Source organism: Artemia franciscana, chromosome 7 (genome assembly GCF_032884065.1).
Source record: "Artemia franciscana chromosome 7, ASM3288406v1, whole genome shotgun sequence".
Lineage (NCBI taxonomy): Eukaryota > Metazoa > Arthropoda > Branchiopoda > Anostraca > Artemiidae > Artemia > Artemia franciscana.
The window spans coordinates 51,122,066-51,135,938 of NC_088869.1; the positions used below are offsets into that span (position 1 = coordinate 51,122,066).

Genomic DNA, 13,873 nt, shown 5'->3' on the forward strand with positions numbered 1-13,873 from the left:
TTTAAAAGTGAAACCTTGCAAAATAGATCTTCTGCTTAATTGAAGTACAACAAAATTGTTTTCAGCTTCCTAACTTTGCTCAATTCCATTTTATAAGGTTTTAAAGATATGCAAATACATTTCCTAAATTTTGAAAAGAAAATATTGATATAGCCTAGTTCAAAATTCTACTCTTATAAAAGCAGTTGCATTTTAGAACTAAAGGCAGAGAAAAAGCAACTAGTAACTGAAAATCAAGGTAAAAAGTTTTTTTGTCAAAATTTCTATAGGTATAGACCTGTCATGTAGGCAAATTTCAGGTCCCTCTAGAGGGAGAAGGAGTGGAGATGGATACTTTAAAATACCTTCCTGGGACATATTTTAGCCTGTAGACCCATGCCTGAAAATGTCATTTTCCTAACCTAAACCCTTTCCAATATGGCAGGAAGTCAAACTCAGGTAAAATGAAGGCTTTTTGGTAAATATGGGACACTATATTTCTTACCTTAAAATAAAGAGAGTAGGCCCACTAAATGTATTTTTTTTTGTGTGTTATTTCCAAATATAGCTCTTTAACTGAACATTATGTTTGAAGCCCTTTATGGACCCTTGAAAATAATAATTTGTTTTTTTCTTGTCCTTTTGAATTTTACATTATTGTTGAACTATTTCAAATAACATGATGCATATAGGGAAACAAGGGCTTTGGGAGGAGTTTCCAATAAAAAAACAACATTTTAAAGTTTAAATGGCTATGCTTTTCATAAAAACCTTGTAAGTCCTTAGGCAATAAATTACAGTAAAATTATAGCAGTTTATTTAAATGCCTTACCAATAAAGTAAACATACCACTCAGATCTAGTTTTTTTCAGATATAGAGGGGGAGAGGGAAATTTGTTGTAGCCCCTCATTTAGATTTTGTCTCCCTTGATTAATTATTAGGATTTTGTTTCCCACTATGACAGCTCCTACAGGAAGATGAGGCTAATACCAATTATTCATCAATGCATTCAAAATACTTGAAGCTATGAAGAAACTTTTAATGTGACAAGGATATAAAAGATGAATGATTTATTACTTTTTAAAACAAAATTGTCTTAAAAACCAACCAAATACATTAAAGGCTCTAAAACAATTGCTACAGAGTAATTTATTTATAAAAAGTAGATAATGTGAATAGTTTAAGTATATGTGAACACTTTAAGCTCAGCTAGAGTTGACCCAGCTCTAAATGGGTACCTGGAGAAGACAAGCAGGAAATGTGTGTGCAAGCACAGGATGCCTGGTCCCCAACCCTCCATTGCACTTCCTGGCTGAAGAGCTATGAAATGGAGATCTGCACTGCTGGTTTGCACCTTAAGGGTCTAGTGCTGTTATACTTACTTCACTTACTGGCATACTCAATTCAAGTGTGCTATTTTCTCTGACACTGCTTCATTAATGTCACTCAAGGTGTTGCTGTGAAATGGTCAAGAGTAATGAAAGTAAAACAGTTCAAAATAGGGATGATACCTTTTTATTGACAGTGAATAGAGTAATAGAAAAGATTCCAATATTTTTCAGATCTGAACATTTATCACTCTTAATAACAATTGTCTGAGGGCTTGGGTATGACCTTAGTAGGTCTTCTATTGTAGTAATAACACAGAAAATAGATTCAGGTGCATAAAAATTTCATTCTATTTCATCCCATGTTGTATTCAGAACATCAAAAATTACAAGAGTATAAGCAGTCCAATGACAGTAAGGTTTTCACAACAATTGTGACACTTGTTATAGGTCCTGGCACCAAGAGCTCTTACTTGGCCTAATTCATCCAGGTATCTTATAATACTGTGCTATCTAATGTCCAAGAGAAATAAAACAGATGGCAGCACAATAACATTTTAAAATTGTCAAAAAGCAATTTTAATCTCATTACTCTAATTTGTCTTTACTCCAATTACTCCGATTTTAGTTTTTGATTTTACAATTTTACTTTTTAATTTGATATAGTCATTTGTGAACTTGTATAGATCTCAAGTATGACACTCTCAAAATTGTCTTTAATGCTGAATAGTGTAGGGCTTCTGTGACTACAGATTTTAAAGGTTAAAAAAATTGGTGTTTTATGCTTTTTGTTCCATCAGGTTTTATGCTGTTTGTATTTATTGAGAATATCATAAGTTTCTAGATGGTATAATAAAGATTTAACAGTGATTTACAGTGATAAGTATTATCATGGTTTCAGTCATCTTTGAAAGATAGGTTAATTTATATCACCTTCACAGGTGAGTTTTGGCATCCTTCATGGATTAGCTTTAGGGCCTCTGCTATTTTTGATTTATGTAAATGATTTTTTTTTGTTGTATAAATTTTTTTTTAAATAGTCATTTTGTTAAGCATAGTCAAAAAACAATTATCTCTTTTGAAACAACTTAATCCCCTACAGTTCTTAGGGAGGGGCTGCAAGTTACAAACCTTGACCATTGTCTACATATAGTAATGGTTATTGAGAATTGTAAAGACGTTTTCAGGGGGACTTTTTCACCTTGAATGGGGGGAGGAGGAGGGTGTTACGTTTGATACTATAAACCCTAAAGAACACATTCCCATGACCTTCCTCCTCAAAAAAAGTAAAATTCCACATTTTGTAGATATGAGACTGAAACCTCTACAAAAGTGCTCTCTGATATGCCAAATTTGACAGTGTAATTTTCATGCCACTACCCCTTGAGGGGTATTATTTTGCTTATTAAAATACCCAGCAACTTTTCTGAGGCTTGGAGTTTTTGTTCATTAACATTAAACTTGATTAAAGTTTACAATTTGAACTTTTTTCTTTAGAGTTTTGGTTGCTGCTAGCCCATGCCACTGTTAACCTAAACAACCATTATGCGTTAACCTGTCAACCATCCTGTGCTTTTGCACACCCATCCTGTTTACCTTCCCCAGATTTCTCCAGGTACCCATTTAGAGCTGGGTCGACTCTGGCTAAGCTTACAGAGTCACGCCACTGACCCCCATCCCAAACTAAGCAATTGGGTACACTGGAATTTGAACCTGTGCCCTCTCAGACAAAGGATCTTGAATCCAGCACACCAATCAACTTGGCCAGGATGGTTAATTGTCCTGGCCAAGTAATAGAAGTAACCCCCTAAAATTGAACTTAATGCTCTCAGTTGTTCTTGGGATATTGCTGATATGTCTTATTGGCAACTAGCATAAAAACAGTGTGTTCTGATTTAATTTTAAAACAATATTTAGTTTTAACGCATAATGGGTAAATTGCATAACTTTAGGGGGTTGGCCTACCCAATTTATCTAGAGATATTTTTATAACAGACTGTTCAGCTAAGTTGAACAAAATGGCTGTCTTAAAATTTTGATTGAAAGTGTTTAGAAAATTATGGGCTAAACAAGAAAGCTGATTGTCCTCCAATAACTTCTGACTCTTAAAATGTGCACTTGAACTTTTAATTTCTGATCCAATTAGCTCCTATAAAATATCAATATTACTAGCTATGATAGAGCAGTACTCCCAATGATTTTGCTTATATGCCCTTTTAAAACTTGCATGCATATAATTTTTTTCATTTAACTGAAACTTCCCCTAAACGTTCCCTCAAAGTTTCATCATAATTCTCCTACTTGCATTAGTTACAGTAAACTCATAAAAGTATACAAATAGTGTCTTCTGGCTATGTCAAAACTCCACCACAACTTGCCCAGAAAGGTCTAACTTTATAATGTAAACTGTTATTGTGATATTGCTTTGCCACCCTTTCAACAATCAGCATAAATATCCCTCTAAAGCTTCACCTTAATACCCTTAGCTTGTATAATAACAATTATTATAAAGGTATCAGTGGTAGCAGCTGTAGTAGCCATGGTAGTAGTAGTATTAGCATAAAAGTGTTTCCTTTTTGCTCAATTGATTATTTTCCTTATCATTTCCCAAAAGTTAAAATTAATAAACACATCCTTGAGTAATTTGTATAGTAACAATAGTTGTATTAGCATTAGTAGCAGTATGCAAATAGCATCTTTGGTTTTATTTTCAACATCCCCATAATACACAATGAAAGTTTCAACTTAATACCTTCAACCATTCCTCATGCATTAAGTGTCATCCTGCTTAATAGTTTGCTGCCTACAGAAACCAAGCTGATGCCTCTGTAATTACTATGGACACTCTTATTTTATTTGAATAAGTGCTAGAAACCTAGGTCACCTAGAATAGAAAAGTGAGTTAGAATGTTACATCCTTCCTCTTTTCCAAACTAGATAACTGGTACAAAACTTTCATAAAATTTGACCATTTACATCAAACTAACTAAACAAGGGTTCTTCTATATGGCACTACACTTATAAGTTCACTACTTATTCACAACTTATTTGTCACTTACTATACATAGTTTAGGGAATTTCTCACATGTCAAGTCTCTGTATTGGCTTCACAAGTTGGCCACTATGGGTTATGTATGGGGAGTTTTGGGGTCCTTCTTGGGTTGGGTGAATGGTGCTGGAAGGGAGTGTGCAGAGCTCTGAGCTACACTTGAAATTTATAGGTTGGGGAAGGGTCTCTATTGGTGTTACAGGTGGGAGGGGGGCTATTGATGATGGGCTTATAGGTGCTGGTGAAATTTTGGCTTCAGGGCTGTCCTCTCATGGTTAGCAAGGTCTGGTGATTGAGGTTGGTGGTTCATTGTTTTTATGTGTTGCCTGTTGTGTTGGTAAGTTCCTCCCTTGGTTGTTTCAATTATGTATGATCTTGGGTTTGTATCTACTCTTTTAACAATTCCAGCTTGCCAAAGTTTCCCACAAATTTGAGCTTGGACCGGTTGACCAATTTGCAAAGGTTTTAGTTCCTAAAACCTTTGACTGTTGTTTTATCCAATTCTGTCGAAATCGTTTATGGTGAATGGTCTTTGGTTGTTTTGGTGAAAGTTGTTTAGTGCAGGGAACAACTGACCTTAGGTTTCTGCTCATTAACAGTTGTGATGGGGATGCTAGACCATCAACCAGGGTGTTTCTGTACTCCAGCAATGCTAAGTTAAAGTCATGTCCTGCAATATCTGTTTTGATAAGCATATCTTTGGCTGTTTGCACTGTTCTTTCTGCTAGTCCATTAGACTGAGGGAAGTTTGGGGATGATGTAGTTTGAGAGATTTCCCAATTATGTACAAGGGATTCTGTAGGGTGCAAAATGCTTCTTAAGACAGGATATTATGTGAGGTGAATTTGCATTTTCTCCCAATTTTTCGATTTCAAAAAAGCGACTTAAATAGTCAACAGTAATGATGTAGTATTTTCTGTTCTTGTAGAATAGATTGCACCCGACCTTCTCCCTTGGTAGATGATGTATGTTGCGTGGCATTAAGGGCTCTTTTTGGTTGGAATTTTGGTTAATGGAGCATGCCTGGCAGTGTTTGATGAATTCTTCTATATCTTTTGTCATTTCAGGCCAAAAAACGATTATGCAGGCTTGTTGCTTGGTTTTTTCAATACCCAAATGTAATGAATGGATGCAGCTAAAAATGTCTTTCCGCAAATTTGGAATGACCAAGTGATCTCCTTTCATTATGATCTCGTCTACAACTGTTTGTTCATGCCTGATGTTCCAGAATGGGGTGGGCGTTGCAGGGAGGTTTCTTCTGCAGGATGGCCAACCTTTTTGGATTGATTGGGCAAGCTCAGCTAACTGGGGGGTAGAATTTTGTCTCCTGTTTCAGTCTTTTGAGTCTAGTTTTGCTGATTGGTAGAAGAGATATGATAGAGTGAATGTATGATTTTATTTCTTTTTCCATTTTCTTATCTTCTTCAGGGAGGCTTAGCCACGACAACGTATCAACAATGGGAATTTCCTTGCCAGGGCAAAATGCTATTATGAGATTGTATGGTTGAATCCTTAAAAGCATCCTCTGCAGTCTTGGTGATGACTTTGATATTGGGCAATTTAGGACTACTTGCAGGGGTTTGTGGTCAGAGACGACCGTGAATTTTTGGCCATAGAGATACTGGTGGAAATGTACACAGCCAAATAGGATAGCATAAAGTTCCTTGTCTATTTGCAAGTAGTTCTGCTTGGTGGAGTTTGGTGAGCGTGATGCAAAGGAGATTGGCTTTCCATTTTGGCTGAGGGTGGCACCAAGGTCAAATTTTAAGGTGTTGACTTGTAGCTCAACATTGCCTGCTGTTGGATCAAAGAATGCTAATGAGCTGCAAATGGATTCTTTGATATTAGTGAATGATGTATCATGCTGTTGTTCCCACTTAAATTGTTGCTGTTTTACTAGGGCATGGAGTGGCTGATTTATTGATGATAGATTGGGGATATACCTTGCAAGGCAATTCATCATTCCTAATATTATCTGGAGTTCATCTCTTGTATAAGGGGTTCACATTTCACGCAGCGCTCGGACCTTTTGTGGTTCTGGGTGGATTCTGTTTTCAGATATCACGCGCCCAAAATACAGCATGCTATTGCACTTGAATACGCATTTTGGAGGTTTAGTTTGACTCCTTTTTCATGGGCCCTTATGAGAGCACTGCAAACATTTGCATCATATTCCTCAATGGTTTTTCCAGAGATGATAATGTCATCAACAATAACAGAAAAGCCTTGGATGCCTTCAAACGCTTTTTCCATGCGGTGTTGGAATTCGTCCTGAGCTGAAATCAGTCCAAATGCCATTCTTTTGAACTTATAATGGTCATATGGTGTGTTGAAGGTTGTCAGCTGAGATGATTCTTTGTCTAGGACCAGGGACGAATAACCAAGACGAGCGTCTAGTTTTGTGAAGAACTTTGCCCCAGCGTGTCTAAGTATTGCTACATCAAATGTTGGCATGGGATGATGTGACCTTTTGATAGCCTTGTTTAGGTCATGTGGGTCAATGCAAACTCTGAGGCTTTTGTCAGGCTTTTCAATTACAACCACGGCGTTTACGCAATCTGTGGGCTGGAGTACCTTTTCGATTACTCCAAGCTCTTCTATTTTATTGATTTCCTTTTTCAATTTATCTTGGAGGGAAATGGGGATGTGTCTAGCTGGTACAGCTTTGGGTTCAGCTCCTTCTTTAAGTGTGATGTTGCATTCTCCTTTGAGCTGTCCAATACCATGGAATATGTCTTGGAATTCTTCTGTGAATAGGTCTGGTTTCAGGACTTTGAATTTTCTACTGTTAGTATCAGCCTGATGAGTTTAAGCTTGCGACTGGATTCAAAGCCAAGGATTGGTATGGGGACATCTCCTACTATGAAGAAGGGCTGTATTTCGCTGCATCCGATACAGGATTGATATAGACGGAACGGAACCGCTCTCTGGGGGAGTTGGTGGGGGGGGGGCTAATTCTGAAAAATTAGAAAAATGAGGTATTTTAACTTACGAAGGAGTAATCGGATCTTAATGAAATTTCCTATTTGGAAGGACCTCGTAACGGAGATTTCTTATTTTAAATCCTATTTAAAATTATTTTAAATCCGACCGGATCCAGTGTCATTGGGGGGGGGGCAAAAATCTTGGATAACGCTTAAAGCGGAGAGATCAGGATGAAACTTGGTGGGAAGAAAAAGGACAAGTCCAAGATACGAGACTGGCATAACCAGACCAGATCTGCTCTCTTTTGTTGAGTTGGGGGAGGAGTAATTCGGAAAAACTAGAAAAATGAGGTATTTGTCACTTACGAACGGATAATCAGATCTTAATAAAATCTGATATTTAGAAGAATCTTGTGCTTTAGTACTTCTGTTTTAAGTCCCGATCAGATCCGGTGACATTTGGGGGAGTTGGAGGGAAAACCAAAATTCTTTGAAAACGTGAAAATCGAGGTATCTTACGAATGAGTGATCGGATCTTAATGAATCTTAATATATAGAAGAATTTTATGTTTCAGATGCTCCATTTTCAATTCGAATCGGATCCGGGGACATAGAGGGTCAGAAATCTTGTCAAACAGAAATCTTGAAAAACACTTAGAGTGGAGAGATCGGGATGAAACTTGATGGGAAGAATAAGCATAAGTTATAGATACAAGTGATTGACATAATTGGAACAGATTCGTTCTCTTTGAGGGAGCTGGGGGGATTTAATTTGGAGACATTAGAAAAATTGAGGTAGTTTTAACTTAATAATGGGTGATCGGATCTTAATGAAATTTGATTTTTAGAAGGATATCGTATCTCAGAGCTCCTATTTTATATCCCGACCGGATCCAGTGACATTAGGGGGAGTTGGAGGGGAAAGTGTAAAATCTTGGAAAACGCTTAGAGTGGAGGGATCGGAATGTAACTTGGTGGGTAGAATAAGTAAATGTCGTAGATGTGTGATTGACGTATGCGGAATCGATCAGCTCTCTTTGGGGGAATTAGGGGGGTTCAGTGCTTTGGCGAGTTTGGTGCTTCTGGACGTACTAGGACGATGAAAATTGGTTTGTCAGGACCTGCACAAATTGACTTGATAAAGTCGTTTTCCTCGATTCTACAACATGGGGGGCTGAAGAGAGGGAAAAAATTAGAAAAAATTAGATGTTTTTAACTTACGAATGGGTGATTGGATCTTAATGAATTTTTATATTTAGAAGGACCTCGTGTCTCAGAGCTCTTATTTTAAATCCCGACCGGCATTAAGCTTCTGATCTTCCTTTTAAATCAATATATTGATTCTTAGAATTTTGCTAGAGCTCATACTATATGAGCTCTTGGCTCTTCCAACTTCGTCGCAAGTCCCATATGAGCTCTTAGCTCTTGTTAACACAGGACTGGGAAAGCTCACTCTTCATTGTGCTTCTGCGAGTCTAATGGAAACATGTAATCATCTTCTATTTGATTGCCTTGTCTATTTTAGAGCACGTAAAGTAATGGAATTTGAACTAAGTGAATTAAGAGACTTGAATTTTAGTTATAGAGCAAAATCACGGGGGAGTCAATGTGACAGGAGTGCCAAGGAACAAAATCTTAGGGAAAGCTGAATGTCGTAAAGGTGCCAATAATTGACGAAATTGACAAATTTATTAAGAAAAAGGGTGAAAAAAGAAACAAACAGAGGAAAGGGGGCACGGGAGAAATCTCGAGGGGTTAAGGGTCCCGCCCCCTGGATCCACCAGCGTTCTAGTCCTTTATTATAAGTCGAAAGTGATTGGAAACCAACTTGCTAAGGGAGGGATTATTTTCCAAGGGGAGATTCACTGGTGATTATTTTCAACAAGGCGTATTTTGCAGGTTTTTTTTGCGGGGGGGGGTGTATTTGTCGGAGAGGAAAGACTGTGATAGATTCTTTGAAAGTGTGGGATATTCTTAGGAAGAGAGCTATATTCTACAGGGATGATTTTCCATTGGGAGGGAAGTTTTTGGGGGGAGGGGGGTAGACTCAGCAGAAATTTTACACGGGGAAATTTGGCTGAATTCAAATTAAAATTTGCTCATTCACCTAATGAGAAATAATCCATGAATAACTATCTATTATAATTATCTACGAGAAACTTCTCGATGGAGGGGAGGGATCTCGGAATAGTTTTCAACATAGAAGTAATTTTCAGAATGAATTAATAAACGATCAGAAGATTATGAAGAATAAGCTAAGAAGAATTTTTCATCCGGAATAGTGAACAAAATGTTGTTGTTTTGTTGTTGTTTTTTTTTTTTGGGGGGGGGGGGGCATTTATAGCGATGACACACTTTTACGGGAGCAATTTCATGGGGGGAGTATTTTACGTGGGGGAAATTCCTTAGGGTAATTACCATGAATGAGGAGGTATTTATCCGGATATTATTCGAAAAAAACCAGAAGTTAAATTTCAAGAAAAACTATTTTTTCAGCTGAAAGTGAGGAGAAATTCCCTTTTACAGGAAGAAATGGACGATGCAACCAGTGGTCCAGTAGATTTGAAGAGCATGTTTGCTGCAATTATTGCTGGAGTCATCACCGGATTTGTCTAATCAAGAAATTTCAAAGCTCTGTTCTTCAATAATAAAATATGTAAGTTTTGTTTTCCATAAAGAGGCACTACTAGAAGAGGAGGCTGGGTTTCAACTAGCGGTGGGACGTTGGTGCTATTTTTTTTATTCCGAATCTAACCCCGAATGTATCTCGAAGTCTCGACTCCGATACTTTTCCGAGGAGACTTTCTTTTCTTTCCTTTTTTACGGTATTAATACAAGACTTTTGGAAGTCACGTTCAGGGGCGGATCGCTGATTTTCTTTTTTTTGGGGGGGGGGGGTACATAATAGGTTGCCTTGAAAAACTTGCGAACAAAGATTTGCCAGGAACTCTATGCATGAAAACAGTGATTTTGAGGATATAGTTTGATTGATTTGGAATAGAGTTCATTCCAGCTGGAATAGCAGTTTATTTAAATGGCTTACCAATAAAGTAAACATACCACTCAATGCCTTTTTTTATGTTCTTTATGAACATAATAATTGCTTCTACCATAAATTAAATTCAAGTACTTTTTAACCTAAACTTATCATAAATAATTTTAGCACTGAGAAAATGTTGCATTATTTAAAAAAGAAAAAAAAATAGAAAAGATGGCACCAAGTAAACATAGTATTATTTTGTGGAAAATGAGCAATATATCATACTTTAATTAAAAATTTGTAATTTTTTAGAGCTCAAAAAGTGCTTAAATTTGAATTTGCAGTAAAAGAAATTATTATATTCATAAAGAACGTAAAAAAGGGCATTGAGTGGTATGTTCACTTTATTGGTAAGTCAGTTATATGAACTATCATAATTTTTTTTAATTTGTTGTTTTTAAGAGCTCAAAAAGTGCTTAAATTTGAATTTACAGTAGAAGCAATTATTATTTTTTTTAAAGAGTAGTAAAAAGGCATCAAGTGGTATGTTTACTTTATTTGTAAGTCAGTTGTATGAACTGCTATAATCCCAAAGCCCTTGTTTTTAGTTGAAAAATTTGTTTTTGTAGTTAATAAACATTAAATAGCCCCCCCGGTAACAAATACTAATCAGACACAAAGTCACAGATATAAATAAAATAATAAAAGAGAGAACTAATAGAGAATTTTTGGAACCAAGGTGGGTTTCAGAATTGAAAGGCTATGCAAAAGATTGATTGGAGTTGATGACGATTAGAATACAAAAGAAAAAGGTTTGCAGCTGGGGAAAATGTGCAGGGAAAATTGTGCAGCTGAGCAACGCTGTATCTGTTGCTTTTTAATCGTTATAAGCGGTCCGTGGTTGTATAACGAAAATAACTGAATTTTTTCTCGGTACAATGCCCCCCCCCCCAAAAAAAAAAAAATTACACACTAATCAAACACTAATAATAAATGTTGAATAAAATATATTAATAAATAAAACAAGAGGACGAGGGAAAGAAAATAGTTAGTTAGTTTTTATTAGGCGTCATTTAAAAAAAAGGGGTAAAACTTTCAGATACAAAACTGAAGTGTAGAAACTGCCAGAAAAAAAAGAAGAGTTCTTGGGATAACAAAAGAAAAAATAGACCATGTTTTGGTCTGTTTAGAAGTCCTGTAAACATAAGTACATAAAACAAAAATTAAGTTTCGTCAATTTTCCGTTTTTCACAGAGATCATCTTTTTTTTTGCTTTCAATTTCGATTGAGCTTCTATGACCTCAGGAAGCTCACGAACGTCCATATTTCGTACGAGTCTTGAGTCAATAAGCTCGGACAGTAAGCAATGTTCCCAAAAGTAGTCCAGTTTTGTTAACATCTTTTTCCAGAATTCTGTGTCACGTTGGACCTCGACAATTTCAAAATCATTTTCGTCAACAAAGGCAATTAGAAAGCAAGTTTCTTTGTCTACGATATTAAGCTGACCCTGTATTTGGTAATAATATTTATGTTCCTTTTTGAGTAGAAGACGGCTCTCAACAGGATCCCACCTAAGGAAAAAACAACTCACTAAATTTCCTTGTGCAGCTTCTTTTATTGTTTTGTCTGCTTGAATATTTGTTATTGTTTTAACTTCAACAAGTCCAGAGTCACATATCCCGTCAGGAGAAGTTACAAGCCACCATCTTGCTTTATCAGCAAAAAGGCCAAAATAATTCGATCTTTGAACAACTTGGCCCTTTTTACTTTCAAAACACGCGATTGCAATTGGCTCACAATCATTTTCGTGATTCATTTGCCAGTTATAATACATTTGTTTCCCTGTTACTATTTCTTTGACAATCCTTGCCGAAGATGTGGCAGGCCTACGAACACAGATAGAATGGAACCGTGTGCTTGAAATAGTTTCCATTCTTTTAGAAATCCATTTGGGATTATGAGCCTGACCAGCCGTAATAATGGGCAACTTCATTTTTTATTAAATATAATTGTTTGGCAGCCTCATTCTGTAGGCAGAAGATCTGGAGTTTGGCAATTTGGCCCATATTCTGAATCATATTTGGCAACTCGCCTGGGACACTGCTACCATTGCTGGATCGACGTGCCTTGTACCTGCCTCCACGCCTGTCATATGAAGATGGAATCAGACGCCTTGCACATTGCGCCATTTTTTCCCGCTTAGCAGAAAAATTCTTGGTTCTTTTTCTTGGGCTTCTGCCAAAAACACTTTTATATGTGTGTGAGCTCCACTTATTCCCAAGAGAATTTGCAAGGGCTGCTGCTGTCACACGCACTCTATGGGAATTTAGCTTGGAACTGCAAACCTGTTTGTGACCTAAGAATATGACAACAATTCTCATAAAAGTCTCTGCTATATTTGTGGTGGCCTCGATCAATAGGCTGGGGGCTTTGCGAATGACTTTTTGAAGCTTTTCATTGACTGTTTCTCTAACTATTGTAGGAACTCTTGACAGTTTCCTTTCAACATTGCCTGACTTGCTGCACCCAGAAGAACATTTATCGTGGTTCCCAACTACATGAGACGGCACATTTCTTAATAGATTTTTTAAATTGTCTACAGAACCCCCATCTTCACGGTTCTTTTTTATTGCACCTCGAAGATTTTTAGTAAGACTTGATATGCAGCTCTTTGTCAAGATTTTGGAGAATTAGTTTTTATTTTTGGCGAGGCTATATAGATCCCCAGTAAAATTCTTAGTAACATGGTTAGAACATTCATGCTTCACAATTTCCTTTCCATAGGTTACGCGCTCTATAAGGCGTTGATGTACACTAAAATCTTCATCATTAATAAATTTTAGATATCGTAGCCCATGAATTAAGATACTAAGCACAAAACCCTCTACCATCATATACTGCTCCATTCCTGAAGAAGACCCGTTCCAGTTGAGGTAGCAAAAGTGATCGTGAGGGGGCACTTTTTTAGTTCTGGCACAAGAGCAAATGTAGCAATATTTATTCCTAGAACTCACAAATAAAACTTTTTTGGTATAATAATCAAAAATTATGGCATGGCCAGCTTTTGCATTGTAGTCGTGCCCTTTCGTCCTTTTATCCCACCCGGCGTCCAAAATAACTCTAGTATACGGTATACCATCTTCCGAAATTCTGCCATCAGATATAGCCAGGTCTCGAGCTTCCTTGCCATTTACCTGAATAACGTTGTCCAAATCTTTTTTCCACTTCTGAAAAAGAATCTAATATAAACCGCACAAATCAGATAAGTTAAATATAATATATATCTAACTAAAGAGACAGTTTATATGGAGACTAATTGTGAGAAAAGGGAAAAAAATGAAATCAAGAATAAAACGATGAAGAAATTCCTGGCGATAATTCTTCGGGTGACCGATATTTCAATATTTCTAACTACGAAAGAAATACTAGAAATAAGCTAACCATATAAAGACACATACAGCTCGCAAGAAATTATAGATGCAAAAAAAAAACAATTGAAAAACTGGGTTCCAAGCGATTCCTTTCTTATATTCATATCATTAAAGGTCAATTAGGGATACGACTAGAAAAAATTTAATTTTATGAGAATTTTTGGGGTTAATCCAGAGTTTC

At 36.6% G+C, this 13,873-nt stretch overlaps 1 protein-coding gene across 7 annotated transcripts in view; it reads left to right on the forward strand.

The window, feature by feature from the left end:
* Positions 1 to 13,873, forward strand: part of LOC136029430 (uncharacterized) — a 157,134-nt gene that overhangs the window by 477 nt on the left and 142,784 nt on the right. For 2 of the 7 annotated variants that reach the window (XR_010618035.1, XR_010618032.1), the window contains exon 2: positions 9,778 to 9,937. The exons of 4 other annotated variants lie outside the window; for them this stretch is intronic. The gene's annotated coding sequence lies outside the window, so the exon portion shown is untranslated. The remainder of the gene's footprint in view (positions 1 to 9,777; positions 9,938 to 13,873) is intronic. One more of the 7 variants, XR_010618033.1, reaches the window with a different exon arrangement.